This window comes from Peromyscus maniculatus, chromosome 2 (assembly GCF_049852395.1).
Source record: "Peromyscus maniculatus bairdii isolate BWxNUB_F1_BW_parent chromosome 2, HU_Pman_BW_mat_3.1, whole genome shotgun sequence".
NCBI lineage: Eukaryota > Metazoa > Chordata > Mammalia > Rodentia > Cricetidae > Peromyscus > Peromyscus maniculatus.
Window position 1 is genome coordinate 7,852,249 of NC_134853.1, and position 13,245 is coordinate 7,865,493.

General features: G+C 40.2%; 1 protein-coding gene across 15 annotated transcripts in view; it reads right to left on the reverse strand.

Annotated features, from left to right (window-relative positions):
* The window catches only part of Eya1 (EYA transcriptional coactivator and phosphatase 1), a 312,966-nt gene that overhangs the window by 185,671 nt on the left and 114,050 nt on the right, over positions 1 to 13,245 (reverse strand). For 4 of the 15 annotated variants that reach the window (XM_076563739.1, XM_042270755.2, XM_076563743.1 and 1 more), the window contains one exon: positions 5,745 to 5,828. The exons of 9 other annotated variants lie outside the window; for them this stretch is intronic. The gene's annotated coding sequence lies outside the window, so the exon portion shown is untranslated. Of the gene's footprint in view, positions 1 to 5,744; positions 5,829 to 13,245 lie in introns of those variants that run through there. 2 more of the 15 variants (XM_076563736.1, XM_042270754.2) reach the window with 2 other exon arrangements.

Below are 13,245 nucleotides of genomic sequence, written 5' to 3' on the forward strand. Positions count from 1 at the left end.
CACATGGGTGCATGCATTATTTAATGAATCCCTTTGAGATGGAAGAAAGGGCAGATCAATGATAACTTGTCATTTTATCATTGCTTACCAAGCACATTTAAACAACCTAGGATGTGTTAAAGGTAGAAATCATGCAAAAATAACATTTAAAAAAAAAGACGCTCTGTCCATGTTGTGACACAAGAGGTTTTTATTTTTAATTAACATGCACATTTTCCCATATATCACTATTTCAGTGTTTCAAATCTACTACTAAAAAATTAAAAAAAATAAATTAAAAAAACAAAACCTCATAAATAAGCTGCAGCAGAGTCAGGTTGGATCTGGCTCTAAGTGAAAGTAATAATGGATACAGTATGTATATCTGATACTAAAAAATTGATAGCTGAGTCATGAGGGACCCATTAACAAGCTTTCTGAGTGGGCAGAGTTTTGTGCTTCGAGTCTCCAGAAGCACTTAGCTGGACTGGAATAGTAAAAGTGTCCTCTCAGTAGTTATCTCAGTTACAGGTGACCAGTTAGGAGCAAGCAGGAACGGTGAAAGCCGTTATTCTTCTTCCAGACAGTATTTTTAGTAGCACCATTTTGTAAGAGTCAAAGGTGCAAACACCACCAAATTTGAACCCACTTAGACCTCTTACATAGTTACATGGCAAGTAGCTACGTGAGACCAGACTTGGCCTTGACTTTTAAGTTAAATGTAACTTTTCTTAGCCCAGCCATGTGCAAATTTGCATTTGAATGGCAGAGAATGAACTTGTTGGCTTGAGTGTTGGGTCTGTATCTAGGGTAACTAGTTTCTCCTGTGAAACCTGAGTCATGAGGCTCTCTAAGCCTTGGAGAAGGAGGTGCCTTGTTTACAGAGAGACTCCCTGTTTTCATCAAGGGCAAGGAGATGGATGAGAAGTGAATCACTCCTTCACTTCTAGAGTGATCCATCAGTCTTTCTTGGTGCTGTTACAAAGAATCCCATTGAAAACTTGATGGCTGCTTCTCATGGATGAGAATTTGTCAGGAAAGTACAGATGGCCACACATTTACCCTGCTACTTCTTTTTGTAGTGAAGAAACTAATATTTAAGGAGAGTGACTCACTCAAGACTCTCCCACTATTTTATTGGCAGAATAAATCCCACGTTCAGGTTCTAACAGCCTAGGGATTTTTCTACCATACCACGTTAACAAAGGAAATGGCTTATGATGATGTGATAGTCAATGTTTCTAAAGATGTATATTTATTACCAAAAGTGTGGGGGGGGGGGGGACAATCGTGGTGGTTGTGGAGATAAACGATGCTGCACTTTGAACAGGTGCTGGATGAGGGTAGCGTCACCATAGACAACACAAACACACCGAGTGAGCTGGCTTTGTCTTTTTCACTGGGTTGCCTCCAAACTTCCCCCTTCTCCCTAACCTTCAATTAAGACATATGGGATGTCAGCCCTGAGCTAATGTGCTCTCCACAGCTGCGGCCCTGCACCTGGGAAATGAACAATGGGTTGTGTTGTCCCTGGGAAAGGGAGGGCCAGGTGGACATGGGGCAAGGAGAATCATAAGAATTAAAAAGAATTGACATTTCTTTTCAAAGCGTTTTGAGTAGAGCTGAGAACGATAACTATCTAAAGCTAGCACCTTCTAAAAATGTTGCATTTTTCTGTGGTGGTCTCACACCTCCTTACAATTAAAAAAAAAAAAAAAAACCTAAATGTATGGTTTCATTTAAGGTACCAATATGAACCCTTGTACCTGGAAACTCCTTACATAATAATCTTTTCTGGGTGACTCTGGGGAGGGTGAGGTCACTTGCTTTGATGGAGAGCCTCTCAGCTATTTTACAGATGTCAAATGATAATCTGGTGAGGGTTTCTGGGGTGAGGAGTAAGGCAGACAGTAGGCAGGACAAGTTTTCTAATCCATTCTCCCTCTGGAGGTACTTAATGTTTTATTCTCCGGGGCTACCGTCTTCTAAGAACATGAGCTGATTACTGGTGTCTGGGAAGGAGAATGCTGTGTGCAGGCTTCTTAGGCACAGAACGCAGATCATTCGTAGCCAACTGGTTCCTGGTCTGCTCATAATTAGGGTTTTGTCTCTGAGGTCCTCTGTGCATTCCCAGAAGCAGGGAACTTTTCTGTGGATGCTTAGATATTAGGAACAATACTATTCAAGACATGTATGCTGATTCTCATTGTTCATAGCAGACTCTAAAAATAAGAGTCTCAAATAAATAAATAAATCCACCCAAATCTCAAAAATAAATGGCAAAGTCGGAACCTAAGTCTTCTCTTATTTTTCTAACTTGAAGTATGCATTTTCTCCCTCACAATACGATGCCATAAGCATCCATTTTCAGAAAGACACAGTATTTTTGTGCTGCTGTGCCCAGATGTATAACATCTTTGTTGTCATTCCAAAAGTTAGAGGACACTTAAGGACAAAAATGCGATGCCAAAAAACAGCTTTCAATATGTATTTAAACAATGACAATGGCACACCACTTTAAGCTGAGACATTTTTTCCTTAACAACAACATTACAAACACTACAACACTGACCCTCATTTCAATGTCTCTACTCAACAGTGCGACCTCAATGATTTTTGAAATGCTTTTGTGTTTTCTCATCCATTACATTCTAATGAAGTATTATTTGCTTTTATTCTTTAAATCTACAGGAAAAATCCATAGTTAAATTGATTTTAGTCCCTCAGGACACTCAAGTAATAGTAATAATTTTCAATCAGTGTCTGCTGTTCCTTTGCCTTTCTGGTTTAGTCACCCTTATTTTCTTCACATTGCGATTGCATCTTTGCATACAGGATTAGTGACCCATGACAATTGGGGGAGGGAGAGGAACAAGCATCTTTTGGGTGAGTTCATTTAACGTGCTTCAAATATACAGTCCTACTATTTGAAATTGCCTGGTGAAATACCTTCGACACCACCCACACCGTGCTCACATGGTCTCTGCTTCATAAGATAGTTATTTGTATATGTGCAAGATGCGATTCAAGGCATGCAATCCCAAATACCATGATACTGCAAAAATTTCTCAGAAAACTTGTAAACAAGGCCTAAAAACAACTGAACAGATACAGCCCTGGATGGTGGGATGACTCTCCAGCCAGTCCAGTTGTTTGTACTTTTTCTGTGTCTTTTGCCAGTGTTTCTATTTTCTTTGTAACCTTAAGTTAATATTCAGCAACAATTTAAATAACAGAAAAAAATCTCCTCACAGAAGTAATAAATTTATTGTTCCCTTAAATATAAGACGAAATACTTGATGAAATTATTTCAGAGACATCCATCACCTCTTGCATGTCCTCTCTGAACTGCACCACCACCTTGTCCAGGAGTATGGAGTTTTCAGTGCTAGACTATTTCTGCAGACCTGTATTTCTTGGGCTATCATATGAAGGAGCTGATTTCCTATAACTGATAGTCCACCCGGATCCATGGTTTCTAGGCAATATGCTCACTCCTGTGAGAGATGTAGGTATTTACAATTAAAATGCAGTGCTTCAGATGGTGATAATGATTTATAAAGTAAATAAGTAACAAGATGACTGCTAGTGCTAAGATTAAAATTCTTATATTGTCCTTGAAATGGCCCCAAATGCTTTAGGACAATCTTGGGGTTTTACAAGTATAAGCATACAGTGTACTCGGTACATTTCTATGAATATCCAAGGCTCATCTTAATAAAATGTCAAAATGTGCTAGGGGCAGAACTATTCTGATTGGGAATGATGACAGGGAGATACAGATCTGGCAGATGCCGTCTTACCCGTCCACCCACAGGAGTGTGTTGCCATCTCTACGTTCTCCTTCACTCAGCGGGATCGATACTTGTTCCCCTTGAACTTCCTGCCTGCTAAGGTTTTTCTTTTAAATTTGGGTAGGACAAGCAGTCTTTTGTGACATTCTGTGTCTGTTCTTAGCCTGGCCTGCTGGCTGGTTTCCTGTGGCCCTGACAGGGTCAAGTACCTTCCTATGCTCTACACTAGAAGAAGTGACACTAGGCTTCCAGGAGACATTGTGACCAAAAATCCTAAAGAAAGCCCAGAAAAATCCAGAAAGTAAAATATAATTTATTAAAGTAATACATGTTGATGATTTTTACAAACCTAAAATCATATGTTTTTGGAAAAGCCTATAAAATTTTCACATTGGTGTGTATACATGTCTCTGAATGTGTGTGTGTGTGTGTGTGTGTGTGTAGCTGTACATGTGCTATGGGGCACATGTAGAGGTCAAAGGACAAGCTGGTGTTGGTCTTTGCCTTCCACTTCATCTGAGATAGGGTTGTTTATTTGTCTCTGAACTCCAGGATAGCTGGGTATGAGCTCTCAGGGGTGCCTCTATTTCTGTCTGCCATCTTGCTATAGAAGCATGAAGATTACAGATGTATGCTACTGTGTTCAGCCTTATGTAGGTTCAAGGAACCTGATTTCAGGTCCTCTTCCTAATTGATATCCTTTACTTATGGAGGCATCTCTCCAGCCAGGACATTAGTTTTAAATTATTACATGTTCTAAAATGTAATGAAACATCCTTCCTTCAAGGCATACACTACAGGGAAAGTATACTCTGTGTATGATTGTATGATCAAGAAGCTAGACATCTCACTTATCTCAAGAGTGAAATACCAACACATATCAGGTTCCTGTGCAGATTTGGATATCCTTAGATTATGCAAAAGTATCTTCTTAAAGAACTGAGTATGCCACTAAACCCTTAATGTACTTCTCTTTGCCTCTCTCTCTCTGTGTCTCTGTCTCTCTCTCTGTGTCTCTCTGTCTCTCTGTCTCTCTCTCTCTCTCTCTCTCTCTCTCTCTCTCTCTGTGTGTGTGTGTGTGTGTGTGTGTGTGTGTGTGTGTGTGTGTGTGTTTGTGTGTGTTGGAATCACTAGTCACTACCATAAGCAAGCATGCTTGCTGGAACAGACTAAAAGAGCAATAATATTCCAGAGATCTCTGGCCAGACCAGCACTGTAAGGATGGGCTCCCAATGGCAAAAAAAAAAAAAAAAGAAAGAAAAGAAAAGAAAGAAAGAAAGGAAAAGAAAAAGAATCTAAGGGTAAAATCCTAAGAAAAATTCAGCTCCAGGCTGTCTGGGTGTCAGGAAAGGTGAGAAGGCAGTCAGGAAAGCCATGCAGACCTCATGTGGCTGAATCTGATATGATATAATTATTCACTTGTTTTGCTAAGATATTTGGATTATAGAAGTAAGACCAAGAAAGGGAATATGACATCATCTGTTCCAGTTAACATACTATAATGCTGGATAATAGGAGTATGCATTTATAGGCTAATCAAAACTTCAGTATGGACTAAACCGATTGTTGTGGGTAATTTCCTTGTTTAACCATGGAAAACAAAACAGCTCTTAATAATATGATTTTCTGATTCTAAGAGAACTTGGAGTTGGAGTTTGAATCCACTCATGGAGATGCTAACAAGCAAAATAAAATCAACACTTACATGTGAAATATCCTTGAATTGTAGCTTAACAAGGGGAAAGGCCACATGGTGGCAAGAAATTAGATTAAGACAGTAGGTTCTCAACTTGTGGGTCACAACCCCTTGGGGGGGGGTCAAACAATCTGTTCACGTGGGTTGCCTAAGACCATTTGGAAACACAGATATTTACATTACAGTCAAAACAGTAGCAAAACTACAATAGTAAGGAAACAACAAAAATAATTCTATGGTGGGGGGGTCACCAGAACATGAGGAACCGTACATACCAAAGGGTCGCAGCATTGGGAAGGTTGAGAACCACTGACGTAGGATATATATTTAATTTGCAGGATCCATCAAGGTCAGAACTACTGCAATGTGAAAGAGAGAAGAGTTTGAGGCAGAGAACCAGAACACAAGGAAAACAGGAGTGTACTCCCTCACCATCTCTTTGCCCAATAGGGAGATTGTTCTTGGGGAACATTGACCTTGTTCTTGGAGAAAGGTCAGCTGACTTTTATATATCCTCTCCTTGGTATTTGAAAACCAGTTCTGCAGAATAAAGATCTAGTTTACTCAAAAACAACTTTTGCAGCATCAGGGACCAAAACCATGGAACTGTGTTTTAGAAATCAGAACTCTCACTTCCTACCTCCAAGCCCCGTTAGTGTTGGCAGTGCTTGGGTTCTTAGTTGTTTGGTATTTTCTTTCTAAAATAGTTGTTTTTAAGCAAATGGTGTCATATGTGTGACTGAAAATGTTGTCCTAGTTAAAACACAGGATTGATACATTAGCTTTGAAGAGAACAGAAGAAAAGACATTAAAAAGTGAAAGGGGCCAGGATTCCGCATCAAATTTGTGAAGCCATGATTTAAGAAGTGCTTGAGACAGCCAGCACAGTTACACGGATTACCAAGCCACACGGGAGATGCATGCAGCCTCTAACCGGGTCTGGGATTGGGCTGGACCGAGACACATCGTCTGGTCTGTTGTTCTTTCAGTCCAACAGACCTCGGATTAGAAGTGGTTTTGGACTCTCAAAACTCCTGTTCTCTCAAAAATTGCAGTCGTCCCCTCTTCTTTCGGCTGTTGGAGTTGAGCTGGCTGGTGCTTCAGGTCGGAGTTGATGCGAGGCCAGTCTTCCTGAACTCCGGCGGCTCCTGGGCGCTCTGTCCTCTTGTGGCGTTCCCTTAGCTGGTTCTACTCCCCTGCTGTTTAATGACCTGGTTGTAGTTTTGTTTTATGGGATTTCTTTTTTAGATGATCAAGATTAAAAACAAGAGAGAATAAATTTCCGAGGCGTCGTGCCAAAACCCACACAGAAATAGACGTGAAACAGTTAAGAGAGGATTTTCTGAGCTGTGCTTGTCCCACTGCCGCTGCCTGGAAGGCTGCTGGGCAAACCCCGCTCCCCTCCCCCATGTGGGTTCAGATGGCCTCAAGCTCTATACGCAGTGAAGCCACCGATGGAAAACTTTACAGTGTCAGTGCACAGGATGCCCGTTACAGTTCAACGTGTGTGTTGAAAACCTGAAGATAGGGAGAACTGGCACCTCCCTCAAAGCTTTTTAAGGCTAGACCTCTAGTATAATTTATCCCTTCAGGGGAAGGGTCTCATGGGAGAGTCGGCCTTGGCTCTTGACCATGTTTTCATTGACTGAATCAGTTGAAATGGGAAAGGAAGTTTTTGGTGCACAGGGAGAAGGGGTGGACAGAAATGGGTTTCCCAGAAAGAGCCTTGTCTGGCTCTTGTTTGTTATTTTGTTTGTTTATAAGAAATACACAGTTTTCTGAGGGAGGGCGGGACACAAGTGTTAACAAAATGTATTTCATATATCATCAGTCACTGTGTTCAGTGAAACCAGCCTACGTTGTCTTATAGCCATGAGGTATTTTTAAAAAGTCAAATGAAAAAGGAGAGTAAGATTTATGTCATTGTCACAAAACTGAATCCATTTCAAGAATTTAAAATGTACACAATTTCCATTGTGTGGGAAAATTATAATGCAAAATGCATGAATAAGATCAATCTTACAGGCATAAGCCTTTACCCACCTCCCTTTATCATACAAACTCAGTTAAAGCTGAGAGAAAAACTCAGTCCTGAACGTGAGCTACACATGCTTCCCTCGAACAAGATCCCACTGCAACCGCGCCTACCCCACCAAGGCGGCTGTTTCCCTCCGTCGGAACAAGGAGGGCTGTTAAATGTAAGAAAGAACATCTGTTTTTCATTGGAGGCGCATTCAAGTGTTCATTAAAGTGTCCTAGCCGCCTTTTTCTTGTTCTATTTCACAATGGCCGGCCTTTCTAATAGTCTTGCAAGTTCAGCTGTGACTTAGAAAACCTCAGTCGCTATGGCATTTCCTTTGAAAAATGCCAGGAGAAACAGGGGAGAAAGCTGAAATCTTGAAGCGCAGTCACATTTTTATTACTGTTCACCTTTTCTGTACTTCCTAGGGGTGTTTATTTTCTTCAATTATTCAATAGGCTCCACTGAACTTGAAGACCTAGGGGCCTCCGCTCCTGTCTCTCCGGAGGCCGGGGAGGGCAGAGCTTGAAAGCGGTGGGTCGGTAGCATTAGCTCCTTTGATGGACATCTTTAGTCACCTTTTGTAGAAGGAGGCAGCTCAACACAGTTCCTAAGCAAAGGCTCAGACCGCTTTCTTCTGCCAAATTCATTTGAATACATAATTCATCCAGAATGTCCAAGTCATCGTTTATTTCAGACATGTCCTCCTTTGTTTTCCTGAGAGCATTAGGCCGCTCAAATTAACAAATGAGCTTGGACGCTGACTTCCTTGAGGAGAGGGAAATAGTTTAGTGCACTTATTGGGCAGATTTGCTTGATTTGAACCAAGAAACTGCACCTAAATATAACCCAAACTTTTTTTCACTTTAATAAATGATTTAAAAAACTGTCTAGTTGCTTGAGCATGCAATGAAGTTGGACGAGGAGTATTTTTAAAGAATGCTGCTAAATACTGCTCCAACATAAACAACTTTGTAATTTTGACAATTTGGGTAGGATTGTTAGAATGCATTAAATTACAAAGTATCTGTTAATAAAAACAATGCAGACTTTGGGGGGGTTTTGAAAAGGCACAATCCAGCATGAAGTAGACCTTTGCTAGGATTTCTTGCTATGACAAATTGCTCAAAATGGCATGGATGGGGAAACAGAGTGTGTCACGTAGTAGGCTCTCAGTAAATCTTAGGTCCTTAAAATCTAAGTGCATTGACTAGAGAGATGGAGATGGTATGTCAGAAATCATCCTATATCATGGAAAGAAGACTTAGCATTTCTGGTCAGTGATTCTGATCCTCACACAGTAGGTGCTTTACACAGCTCACAGTTCTTATTTGTGTATCATTGCTGCTTTATTATTCCTGGAGCTTAAAAAAAAGTCCAACTGTAAATCAGGAAGTATTAAGGTTTACAATTAGCTTTTTTTTAAAAATTTGGATCATGTGGGCAAAAGATACACTATACTTTAGTGTTGGCATTACCAATACAGCAATGCCTTATGGAAAATATTTATGAATATAGAAACTGATGGATACAGGTGTATGTACATACATCTTTAAACCACAAGTAAATTCACGTAGTAAAAAGAACAAAATCTTTAGGAAGCCATGCCTTAGTGCCATGGCCTAAGCTACATATAAATTTTTTAAAAGAAATAAACATATTTTATGTAAATTTATTAATCCTAAAATAACATTTGTTAATCTTATTACAAAAATAAAATTCACAGGTCTTATCTCCCCCAAGAGGTCCACTACCACCTCATAATTGAAAAAGCAATTTTTAAATAATTTTTAAATGTGTGTATGTATGTGCATGTGAGTGGAAGGGACCAAGGAGTCCAGAGACATCAGATCCCCTGGAGCTTGAGTTATAGGTAGTTGGGAGCCACCAGACATGGCTCTGGCATCCAAACGTAGATCCTTTGGAGGAGGAGAATGCTCTCTCAGCCCATGAGCCCTGTCACCAGACGTGGCTCCTCGCTTTTAATGGCTGCTGCCTGCTAAGCCCTTCACATTAGCTATTTCATTTGATTTTTTTCCACTATAATTTTAAGAGAGTCATCATAAAAAAGGACAATCATAATTATTCCCATGCCTGTTACAATTGCAGGCCACTGCTGTTCAGACAAGTGGTGTGCTGCCCAGAATCTCACATAGCCAATCAGTGGCAGGATTGGAAGCCTGAAGCCACAACCTGCAGTCCACACTTCAGTACCTAGATTGTCTTGAGTAGTACAATGCAGTGAATTGGGTTAATGAATACTGGGGAGCCTGTGTTAAATTCTTGAGAAGGAGAAGAGCTGAGAATAGGATGAAAGTCATGAATCAGTAATGTTTGGAACACGGCCCTGACTCATCGCTCTGATTTGGGCTAAGAACATCCAATTGTGTCATGCCTAGAAATAACTCATGGTAAATAATTGATTCCCTTGGGGATACTGGAGCCAGTCCATCTGGGATGCTAGCCAAGGTGTTGTTATCCCTGAAGCTAACCAGGTCTATGGCTACAAGGTTTCATGAAACAGCCAGAAATGGAGAAGGGTAAGAATGGAGTCTGCATAGAGGACAAGCCAGACTGCCTGAGTCATAGGAGAGCAATCCCAAAAGGCAATGTAGGGGAAGAGGAGCGGCCACCAAAGAGAGGGAGAAGAAAATAGGAGGATAAAAACAAACAAACAAACAAACAAACAAACAAACAAACACACAAGCAAAAACTTCCAGGGCACTGGGCTGTAGGACAGGATGGGTTGGCTTTAGTATTTCAATAAAGTCTTTGTAGAATCAAGATAGACACCTGAAACCTTCCAGGACACAAGAAAAAATTTTAGTTCAACTTTGATAGTTATGGACAACCTAGGCTATTATATCTTAAATAGCCCTCTCTCTAGTAATAACTTGGTCATTAGAAATCTATTAATACCTCTGTTGAATATAGACCGTATTCTTAGAGCTCTATTAAGTATACAGAAGAGATAAGATACAGTTGTTTCCCATGTTTAGGTTTCCACAGAGAGAGGAGAGTGATTTCTCTGCCTGGGTCTCTCTCCAGAGTTTACATTGACTGGGCATCTCTCTCACATGGCCCATGCAGAGACCATGTCTAACGGTTCTGCTGTTCACATGCCTCCTGACCCCAACACTCTCTTTGGTCTTCCTTTTGCCCCCACTTCACTCTGGGCCTGCAAACCAGACTCCAAATTCCTAATGTCATTCTTCCATGGATAACTTAACTCTGTGGGATATTTAGACACATGGGTCTTATTCTGCCCACAGCTAACTTCAGAATAAAAAGAGAGAGGGAAAAAAGTCTCAGGGTCCTAGGGCAGGAAATGGGGTTAAATTTAATGAAATCAATATTTTTATGGAGAAACTGCCTCAGGCCATCAAAATAAGGTCATTTGTATTAAACGTCCCTAAGAAGACACTAGGCACCAGTAATTTTCGTATCTATTTAATCTTGAGTCCCTGCTATTTTAGAAACTCAATGCAACACGTTGGGAAGCAGCCTGCTACTGAAACAGACTGCAGAGAGTATGTCTTTCATACAACCCCAACACCATTCTATATGTATCTACCAACGCCAACACCATTCTGCATATATCTACCAACTCCAACACCATTCTGTATGTATCTACTGACCCCGACACCATTCTGTATACATCTACCAACCCTGGCACCATTCTACATATATCCATTTATGCTATTTTTCCAAGGCCATCATGTTGCATATATGACCTACCCAATCATAACCTTCAGGGGCTGCTCTATGATTGCTTTTAGAGTCTACATTGACAACTTGTTAAAATGGGATCCCTCTACTCCACTAGCCTGAAACACTTACATCTTCTATACCGTCACCCCAGTCTCCATGTATTTGCTATTTACATTGCCCAGAATAAAAATGTTGTTCTATTACTACTCCCTTACATTCCCCTCTATTTCCCTCATTTCAGGGTTCCGAAGAATTGGAGTTTTTACTTGAGTATCTCTACAATTTCTCTCGGGTGTTTCCTTCTGAGAGTTTTTGCCATATGTATCTCTGTGGACAATTTTATTTTCTTAAAGAGACCATAAGCTTCTGAGGACCATACCTTTGTTTTCAGTAATTTTATACTTCAGGCTCAGAACAATGTTCCACACATAGATGTAAATTAAGACAATCTACCAAAAACGAGAAGCAATTCCACTTTAGAAGGTTTGTTGTGAATCTTTGCTTCCATAGCACCTGACAACAAAGGAGGCTGGTTACAGTGCACATGTGTCTAGACAGTGTTGACTGGCTCCTCTGGGTCATCACCCTTCCTTGTTGGCTTTAAGCAACACTGTACCATTGTTGTCCAAACTGCTATAGCAAAACATTGTATGAGACACTTGCTCTTTTCAAGAATAAAAATGTATCTTCTTTGTGTTCTAGAGGCCTAAGCTCCACATCAAGATGTCTTTGGTCCCTGCTGAGGCCATATACTTTGATTTTCAGATGGCTGCTCTCACCTATTTTGTTTGTTTGTTCATTCATTTGTTTGTTTTTTGTTTTGTTTTCTCTGTGTAGGGGCATGCTTGTATTTTCAACTCTATCATAAGGGCAACAATTATATTACATTAGGACCCACCCCATGACACTATTTTACTGTAGTCTTCTCTGAACAGCCTAATATTTAAATGCAACAGTATCTTCTAAGGTAAAAATCATATAGGAATTTAGATGTGACACACCTTGGCCTATTACAGATACCTTTGAGTAATGCCGATCAAGTGGACTAAACCAACCCCAATGATAAATTAAAATAAAAAAGAGGGCAACTAGGCATTGTAAGACTCCCAAGTCCTACTGAAACTGTATGTGTTTTCAGTGAAGCTGCCTCTCAAAAGATTTCCCTTGCACAGGATCTCTAAGAGGACTGCTTACAGAGGAAAAAGCTATACACAGTTAGCTAATGGAGGCCAGTAATTCAACTCAGAACACCTATTTGCCTTGGGTCTCCTGTTGAAAAAGAACAGAACAGAATTCTTATCAAAAGAAAATTCAGAGTTACACAACAGGTAAGTGGTAGCCAAGGAAGTGAGGTTCTTCAGAATTGGGGCTGGAATGCCTTCCTGCAGATGCTAACCATTTTACCTGGGAAGGTGCTCGACTTCCATTGAACAACACAGATAGATGTGAACTCATGTTACCAATAGAGATAAATTAACTGAAGTGGTCATAGGACATGGTGGGGGGTGGGGAGCCCCAGTGATTCAGAAAACTTTTACTAAATCTTAATAATAATAAAACAAAATATAAAATAGCAAAATATAATCTTCACAAAAATTATGCATGCAACGAGAAGTCTAAATATACTTCCTTCTACTGTTACCACAGCAACATTTGTTTTAAAATGTATATATACATATGTACATATGTACTCACTTTTGTAGAGATATATACACACATATAAATGTGCTTTACAGCAACTGCCACACAGCTGAAAGCAGGACAAAAGTATCTTTAAAGCAAAGACACTTTATTTCATAATTATGCTTTCCATCCACCCATCTTCTAGTCAGCTTTCTAAGATATGAGACAGCTTCTTATCTCTTCCAATGCTACGATGATTATTCTCCAAAATCACTCTCCTTAAAAATTGTATTTATTTTTAAATTGTGTGTGTGTGTGTGTGTGTGTGTGTGTGTGTGTGTGTGTGTGTGTGTGTGGTGCATGTGAGTGTGTGTTTGTGTGGTGCATGTACACTGTGTTGTGCAGGTGCACATGTGTGGAGA